Below are 9,711 nucleotides of genomic sequence, written 5' to 3' on the forward strand. Positions count from 1 at the left end.
ACAAATATGTACAATTACTACATGCAAATTTAACTAAAAATGTATTAACTTGGGAGGCTGAGGCGGAGGCTCACAAGTTCCAGCACAGTCTAAGCAACTTAATGAGATACTGTCTCAAAATTCAAAAGAAGAGGGTGGCTCAGCAGGAGTCAGGGAGCACTACAGGTCCAAGCAGGCAGCAGTTACCTGAGACATCTCCCTATGGGTGCCCTGCCTCACCCTGAAAGCCATGGAGGAGGTAAGGTGGTCTCATGGATCAGACATGGAACCCAGTTCAATGGACACATATGAGGGTGACTCATTTCAGAAGTTTGTGAAGTGGTCTGTGAGGGTGAAGTGGACACGACTATGGCAAGTGGCAGTGATAATGCCACTGGCAATCTGGCCGTGCACAAGGCGGACCCCTTCATTGGTTCTGGCTAATTCAGTTCTAGGAGATGGTGGAGAGAAGCACTTAACCTGCCAGAAGATAAAATAGGTAAAACTCTTGAATTCATAGGCATAGAAAAGACTTTCTGAACAGAACTCTGGTTGCACAGGAAACAATATTGAGAAAAACAAATGAGACCATGTTAAATTTAAAAACTTCTGCACAGCAAAGGACACCACCAGAGTGAAAAAGACAATCTGCAGTATGAGGAAAAGCAATTTTGTCACATGCACTTCAGACAGAGGACTAATAGCTAGAATGTATAAAGAACTCATAAAATTTTACTTCCCTCCCATTAAAGATCCAATCCAAAAAAGGGGGACAACAAAAATGAACACTTTGCAGAAAAAGAAATACAAATAGCCAATAAATACATGAAGAAATGCTCAATATTGAGGGCCATTATACAAATGCAAATTAAATCAACATTAAGGTTCTTTCTCATCCAGGAAATCAAATAATAACAAATGTTGGTGAGGCTGCAGACAACAAGAACTTCTCCACTGCTGGTGGGAACGTAGACAGGTGCGACCACTGTGGAAATCGGTGTGGAGACTCCTCAAACACTAACACCAGAAATTCCATTTGAGTCAGTTACTCTCTTTCTTCCAGGTATCTTCCTGAAAGACTTGAAAACAACATATTGGACATATGCCTACCCATGTTTATAGCAGCACAATTCATAATAGCTAAATCTTGGAAGCGCTCTGTATGTCCATCAGCAGATGAATGGATGAGAAAATGTGGTGTGTTGGTTACTTTCCTCTCATTGCTGAAACAAAATACCTGACACCCAAAGTTAAGGAAAGTTAAGGAAGGAAAGGTTTATTTAGCTCACAATTGTGGAGGTTTCAGTACATAATCAGCTGATTCCAAAGCAAGGTGTCAAATGGCAGAGGGCAGAAGTTCATGGCAGCAGAAGACAGCAAAAGCAACAAGCACAAAACGGGGAAGAGCATGGAAAGGAGACTCTTTCTGTCCCTTATACTGTCACCCACGCTCGGGTGTGTGTGTAGCACTCATATCCGTAATCCTGACACTGGACCATTAATTTACTCCCATGAACTCTAGAAGCCTGGCCCCATGACTGCATGAGGCTTTAGGGGACATCTAGACAAAACCATAGCATGTTGTAGTTTTACATGATGAAATATGACCCTGTGTCAGAGAAAAAACAGATAGGGATGTTCAGAGAGATCATAGTACTTCTATTTTTCAATAAGCCAAAGTAGGGGCTGGGGATTTAGCTCAGTGGCATAAGCACCTGCCTTGCAAGCAGGCGGTCGTGAGTTTGATCCCCAGTACCTATAAAAAAAGAGAAAAAGGAAAAAAAATAAGCCAAAGTAGTCTATTTTGGGGTAGCATGAACTAAACCCCATTATTTTGCATCTGAAATTTCTCGCAAGAAGCTCCATCGTCCAGAAGCTGAATTGAGAAATCAACCCGTAACTCACTGGGCCAGCCTTGCAGCTCTGGCAAGAGTTCAGTCTTGTTAAGAGATTGGGTTTAGGGGCTGGGGTTTAGCTCAGCGGTATAAGCGCCTGCCTGCAAGCAGGCAGTTGTGAGTTCAATCCCTGGTACTGATAAAAAGAAAAAAAAAATGATTGGGTTTCATTTTTGCCCTGCAGGTGGCTTCCCAGCAAAGTATGGACTCTGTGTTGTGTGCACAAGCAGGTGCTTAACGGAGGTATTTCTATGGAAATAAAAGAATGCGAAAGATCAACGACTGAAGCCAATCACAAGCCCAGTTTCTTCTCTTCCTTATGCTTTGGTAGTGCTGGGATCCAGCCCAGGTTCTTGCACACCCAAGGCATTTTTTCTACCATTGAGCTACATTCCTAGATACTCATAAACTTAGTCTCTGCATCTGAAAGGGGCTCCATTAGAAGATTTATATATTTTGAACTCCAAACATATGTTCAACTCTTAGAGTAAACACCACAGTGGAGGCCAGGAGATCACTCCCCCTCCATTCACCTGAATTTGGGCAACTCTCCTGGGGCCAATCTTCCTTCCACTATCATAAGAGAAGCAAAAATAAAAATAACAAACATCCATGAAATTCCTAAATCTCCAGGCCCAAGTATCTGTGTATTAAATACTCTAGCTTGACATATACCAACATTTTCCCTGCCCCAAATTCACTAATAGTTAACACAGAGGGGGCTGGGGTTTTAGCTCAGTGGTGTAAGCACCTACCTGGCACAAAAAAAAAAAAAAAAAAAAAAGTTAACACACAGGGACCCTAAGTCATGGTGTGAATATAGCAGAGTAAAATTATGGGAAAGTACTATGCCCTGGATACCCCTGAGGGGACTGCAGCATCCTGTCAATCATTTATCTGCAAACGCAATATCCAATGAGAGACATGCTAGGCAGGAAGCGTGTTTTTTAAAGCTAAAAGCCAGTTACTCCTCTCCCTCCCTTTTCTCCTCTCCACCCAGGCATTAAGTCTGCTCATGCTACTTTCTTATTTCTGCTGGCACCAATTCTCTAGCTCTGAGCTCACCTTCCCCCTTCAATAAGTGGAGCTGCTTCCCCTCCCCCCCATGTGTATATAACTTGCAATTCCTTCCTTCCGGTGCAAGAATCAGATCTCCTGGAGACCTACCACACATCGTGTTACTCTGAATATTTCAGGAAATGCTTTGGCAAAGTCTCTGAGTGGCCAGCCAAGCAGAAGGCATGGAGGCCACCCACCCATGAGATAGCGGGGTGATTTCTTTGAATTTTATGTGAAATTGTCTACTTTCAGTTTGCAAGACTTAGAGAAAGGGATAGTTTTTGTTCTTAGTGATGTCATCAAAAATAGAAGGGTACAGAAAATTGGAAATGTTAGTTTGGAGAACCAAGAATCCAGTTGAGAGGCAGGTGTGGTAACACAGTCCTGTACTCCAAGCACTGTGGAGGCTGAGGCAGGAGGACTGCCAAGTCCAAGGCCAGCCTGGGCTACATAGTGAGACCCTGTCTCAGAAAACAAACAGGGCCAGAGATTTAGCTCAGTGGCACAAGCGCCTGCCTATGAAGCATGAGTTGTGAATTCAATCCTTGGTACCAAAAAAAAAAAAGAAGAAGAAGAAGAAGAAAAGAAAGTTGGGGGTGAGTACTACAAAAAAAAAAAAATCTAGTCTAAGAAGATAAAAGAAACCTTAAAGACAGTGAACAGGGCTAGACTCTCCTATCCACAGGATACAGTATACTTTTCTACTGAAATAACTTTTCTCTCTATAACTACCTTCACTTCCACAAAAGATAATCATAATAAGACTCATTTGTTTGTAAAATAAATCTGGTATCATTATACCTGACCTGCGAGAACAGTGATTGATCGTCTAGGTTCTCAGAGTGTCCTTTGTTGGACTCCCCTCACCCTCCAGCACTGGGAGTTAAATCGAGGTGTCACTGGGGGATGGACGGACGTGGTCCAGGATCCGCCGTGTGATGAGGAAACAGCTGCAAAGTGTCGCTGGGTGTTGGGAGCCACCACATTGCCGAGCCGCCGCATATAGCGATCATGCGGCCTGTGGTAAAGAGTAAAGCCTGAGTTAGATTACCCCTCCCATCGAGCACGTTAGTTTCCTGCTTACCGCGTAAACAACCCGCTCAATAATATGTTAGCCAATCAGCTTGCCTTGCTTACTTTAATATGATTGGACACTGTATCCGTATATATACTGGTGCCACCCCTGGGGGGAAGTAGAAGCCCGGAAGGAGCCACGGAGAGCGGACCGGTAGAGGCTTCGGAGCGAAGCACGAAAGGAGCCGCGGGGAGCGGACCGGTAGAGGCTTCGGAGCGAAGCACGAAAGGAGCCGCGGGGAGCGGACCGGTAGAGGCTTCGGAGCGAAGCACGAAAGGAGCCGCGGGGAGCGGACCGGTAGAGGCTTCGGAGCGAAGCACGGAAGGAGCCGCGGGGAGCGGACCAGAGGAGGCTTCGGCTGGGAGCGATCCCAGGGCAGGCTGTACGGAGAGAAAATAAAAGAAAAGGTTGTCCACTGCCAGACTTTGTCGTGTGTCCTTCCTGCCGGCCGGGAGCGACATCGACAGCTGGGCGTGTGGTGCACATCTGTCATCTCAGCACGGGGAAGGCTGAGGCAGGCCAGCCTGGGCTGCATGTGAGGCTCTGTCTCCAAAAGACCAAACAAACAAACAAAGGATTGCTAAGTGTAGGGACAGGGTACAATAGGTAGGAAAAAAAGGATGGGACTGGGGTTTAGCTCAGTGGTACAAGCACCTGCCTGGCAAGCGCAAGGTCATAAGTCCAATCCCAGGTACAAAAATTTAAAAAAAGAATAAAACAGTAAAATAAGATCTTACCAAGTGCCATTAAAGAAATTAATAAGAAACTTTACTAATCACAGTTTCTGCCTCTACACACAGTCCCTGCAGTTAGAACAATCATAAAGACAGAGGAGGGAAAGAGAAACTAGATGAGGAAAGAGACCAGGTGACACAATTATGGTAAGAAGTCTTCACAGAAAACAAACAAAAAGAGTTAACAGAACGCCAAAGAGCCAGAAACATAAAAGACCTGGAAAGCTCTTTTTCCTGGCATCTAGATGGTGATCAGCTGCTTTAAGACGAAGCTGAGCATCTCCTTCCCAGGCAGAAACTCACTGAGGTGGGTGATGAGCATACACTTCTTACCTTCTATGGGCAGCGCGTGGCCACAGACGTTGCTGCTGACTCTGGGTGAAAAATGGGAGGGTCGTGTGGCCCGGATCAGTGGTGGGAACGACAGACAAGGTCTCCGCATGAAGCAGGGTGTCGTGACTCATGGCTGAGTTTGCTTGCTACTGAGCAAGGGACATCCCTGTTACGGACCAAGGGAACCCGAGAGAGAAGGCCTAAATCTGTCCAAGGTTGCGCTGTGGATGCCAATCTGAGCGTGCATCATCAGCTTGGTTATTGTAAAAAAAGGAGAGAAGGATATTCCTGGATTGACTGATGCTACTGTGCCTCCGTGCCTGGGGCCCAAAAGAGCAAGCAGAATCCACAAACTTTTCAGTCTCACTAAAGAAGATGATGAACGCCAATATGTTGTCAGAAAGTCCTTAAACAAGGAAGGTGAGAAGCCCAGGACCAAAACCCCCACAATTCAGCATCTCGTTACTCCCACGTGTCCTCCAACACAAATACGCTGTGTTGCTCTGAGGAAGCTGCGTACTAAGAAAAGCAAAGGAGAGGCTGCAGAATATGCTGAACTTCTGATCAAGAGGATAAAGAAAACCAAAGAAAAATGCCAGAAACAAATTGCCAAGAGATGCAGGCTTTCCTGTCTGAGAGCTCCTACTTCTAAGTCTGAGTCCAGCCAAAAATAAAATGCTTAAGTGACAAACAGGAAAGCCAGCTCCCCTCCTGATAGAGTGCAGGGGAGATGGAGGAGCCACCTAAGGACTCTTACTTGGTGTGTAAGGCACACAGACACTTGCACACACACTCGTACACAGCCCTGCATGAACAGCGGTGTAGGTTCCCACTCTAACCTCACTATATTGTCATATTGGATTTACACATGCACACGTGTTCCCTTTACCTAGTCATTACCTCTAGGTCACCTTCCTATGAGCCCTCCCCAACTCACCTATCCTGAAGGGACAGGAAGAACTCGACCAGCCAGAGGAATGCAGGCGGGCGGGCCTAGCTTAGGATCAAAAATAGCCAGGAGAACAAATCAGAGGGCAACGACTCCTGGGTGACATGGGGACATGGGGAGTGGGAGAGACACTGGTTCCCATAGGAGGGAGCTGAAGACAGAGACCCATGAGAATTTCACTTCCAAATATCCCCTACTCGTCCAGAATAGCTGTTGGTCACCTGTCTCCCTCTCTTTTCCCTGTTTCCCCGCCAAATCAATTGACTTCTTCTGTTTTAAACTCTGCTTGTCTGGTTGTTTACTGATGCAGGGTTCAGGATCGCTGGAAGCTGGTTTTCCAGCAGAACGGTGCTGTGCTGTCCACCTGTCCTCTACATGTACGCGAGCAGCTACAGCTATTGAAGATCACAGAAAAGACGTGGCACAGGCAGGAAAGGGATGCCAGGGCGGGCGACAGAAGCGAAAGCTCTGCCCGTAGATCACAGCACACGGAAACCGCAACGGCAGCAGATCCTGATACTCTGGGCCTTTGGGATTGGAGGACAGCACCTCGGCCCGGGTGGTGGCCCTGAATCTCCCGGGCGGCTGGCGGGGATGACTGACCAGCAGCTGAGTCATCCCAGGGGCTCTCAACAGTACATGAGCCCCAGAATTCAACTGATCTTAATTATATTTATGAGTACGTAGTACATATTTATGAACCTTTTGTAGGGTTCTGACCCTATTAAGGGTGCAGGTGGCTGAAGGCCAGGCTAGGAGGCCCAGGGTGTGTGCGCTCCGTCTAAAGCCCCAGAGATCTCCTGAGTTTTTATTTTATTTTCTACTGTACTTCTCCTAAGACAATGCAAGAAGGAATGACCACAGGACGCTGTTTACTTTTTTTTTTTTTTTTTTGGCTTTTTCGTTTTTACCGGTACCAGGGATCGAACTCACGACTGCCTGCTTGCAAGGCAGGCGCTTATGGCACTGAGCTAAATCCCCAGCCCCTAGGATGCTGTTTAGCATTAATGGGTAGAAGGGAGGGACTCCCTCAGCTCTGTTATTTCTAGGGTACTAGAGGGGCAGGCCATGCTAGGCAAGTGCTCTGTGCGCTACATCCACAACCTTCCTGTCTTTCAGCACAGAATCTCCCTAAGTTGCCCCTATTGGCCTTGAACTTGTGATCCTCCTGCCTCAGCCTCCCAAGTAATTCAAGGCTGACATTACTGCCTGCTCCATCTCACTTGGCTGGACATCTTCATAGAAAATTTCAGATTATTGATCCAGGCAAGGTGGCGGGAAGATTGCAAGTTACTCAGAGACTGAGAGAAGAATGTGGCAAATTAGAGTCCAGTCTGTGGGACGTAGTAAGACCCTAGCTCAAAACACAAACTAAAAAGGGCTGAAGAAGTAGCTTAGTGCAAAGACCCTGAGTTCAATCCCCAGCAAGCATGGGGGAGCACAGTGTATTCACAATCAAATACTATTGAGCTGTTAGGAAGTAGAGAATCTTATCATTTATAGCAAAACAGATGAACCCAGAGGACATTGTGTTAAGTGAAACAAGCCAGACACATTACATGACAAGGACTAGAACAGAGGAACCCCTAGATGTGGAGAGCAGAATGGTGATTCACAGAGACAAGCGGGGGCACACGGGGACCAGCAAATGTTGGTGCGCAGGTACAAAGTACTGGGGATGATCCCAGCGCTTGAGAAGCCGGGGCAGGATGATCACTGCTAATTTGAGACTAACCTGGCTACTACAAAAGAAGACGCTGTTAAAAAAACAAAACAAGGGGGCTGGGGGTTTAGCTCAGTGGCATAAGCACCTGCCTTGCAAGCAGGTGGTTGTGAGTTCGATCCCTGGTACCGACAAAAAACCACAAAACTACTGGGACCTGAACCCCAGGTGCACCACCAGCCCTTTTTACTCCTTTATTTTGAGACTAAATCGCAAAACTGCCCAGGCTGGGTGCAAACTTGTGAGTCTCCTGCCTCAGCCTCCTTAGAGTGTTGGGATTATATGTGTGTACCACCATGCAAACTCTGACTGCTTGTATTTTTTATTTCTTGATTGTTTAGGCTATATGGTAGAAAGGTGTTAAATTTTGACTTATGTTATTTAGAATGACAAGTTTTTAATTTTTTCTGTTATCTTAATAATTTTTTAGTTAAGTAATTTGTCTTTTTGATCCCAAAGTGTTACATTTTACTGCCATGGAGTTAGTCCTAATATTACTTATCTATTTAGTGCCTGAGGGATTTATAACAATGTTTACTTTTGATTTTAATTATCAATAAATTTTTATTTTTTAATTTTCCTTATTGGTCTTGCTAGAGGATTATTATTTTATCAATCTTTCCAAAGGAGTAACTGTAGTTTTCCTAAATTTTCCAATCTCATTTCCATTTTTCAATTCAATGATTTATGCTCTGTGTTATTTCTTTTTTTCTAAGCTTTTATTTTTAATTTGCTACTTTAAAAAATGGGACATTGGTGTAAATCTTACTTTAATATTGCCTTAAAGTTAAAATTTCCCTCTAAGTACTAATTCAGCTATATCGCACAAGTTTTATATTTTTGTTACATTGCATTTGGGATTTTTCAAATTTCCCACTGTACTTTCTCCTTCCACGAGTTAAGTTCTTAGGATACCTCTCGGTCAATTACCACACACTGGGGATTTTTTTTGTCCGAGCAGTTTGAGGGGCTGCACGGTTGGAGCACGGGCGGTACCCTGTTTCTCTCGCTGGCCTGTTTCTGTCGCGGGCTTGGCGGGTGCGGTGCTGAGTGTGCAGGCCATCGGCTGTCCCTTTGGCTCTGTGCACAGCGCACTGTCCGACCTGGCGCCCCTGCGCAAACCCCACCGTGCGCCATCTGCTGTGTTTCTGTGAACCGCAGGAGGGAAAGGCTCCGAAGCCGATTCACTTCTCTGGAGGGATTTCCTCCATCCCCGTTTTGCTAACACAGTCAACAATGAAAGAAAAACAAAGCTCTTATCTTTTTAAGTCCTCAAATGAAAAAGTGTTTACTGTTATAATTTTATATTGTTTATTTATTTATTTTTGAAGTAAGGTTTTGCTCTGTAGCTCAGGCTGGTCTGAAACACAAGATCCTTCTGCCTCAGCTTCCCAACTGCTGAGATTACAGGTGTGTGTGCCCCACCTCGGCTAGAAATGTAATGACTTAAAAATGAACTATTATCATACTTTATGCTTGAACAATTAGATGACCAAAGAATATAACCAAAAAGAAGCTGGAGGAGTAGCACGGGAACCGAGCACAGGTCAAAAAGAGGCAAAGGGGTCACCAAACAAGGTCAAATAAAGACATACCGAGAGAATTCAAAGCTCTTTACTAGATTGCCTTTGAATATTTGTCATTCTTCAACAAGTTTTGCATGTTTTTATTTTTTCATTTTTTGAGCCAGGGGCTCACTATGCAGTTCAGGCTGGCCCCGAATTCACTATGTGACCTAGGCTGGCCTTGAACTCACAGAAACCCACCTGCCTCACCCTCCCCAGTGCTGGGATTACAGGCGTACACCACACCTGGCTATTTAATGTTTTTGGATACGGCCAAATCCTACATAACAAAATCTTTCCTGATATTCCCTTGAGGGAAATCATCCTGAGATAAAATCCATCTGCATCACCTAGTGGTGGTGTCTGTTGGACAAAAAGAAGCCTGCCATCCCAAGGGGA

General features: G+C 45.2%; 1 pseudogene; it reads left to right on the forward strand.

Annotated features, from left to right (window-relative positions):
• Positions 1-229: 229 nt before the first annotated feature.
• Positions 230-5,749, forward strand: LOC100715895 (small ribosomal subunit protein eS6-like; annotated as a pseudogene).
• The last annotated feature ends 3,962 nt before the right edge of the window (positions 5,750-9,711 follow it).

The sequence above is a fragment of the Cavia porcellus genome, unplaced genomic scaffold, assembly GCF_034190915.1.
Source record: "Cavia porcellus strain 051 isolate PalLab524CR breed Dunkin Hartley unplaced genomic scaffold, mCavPor4.1 scaffold_31, whole genome shotgun sequence".
Lineage (NCBI taxonomy): Eukaryota > Metazoa > Chordata > Mammalia > Rodentia > Caviidae > Cavia > Cavia porcellus.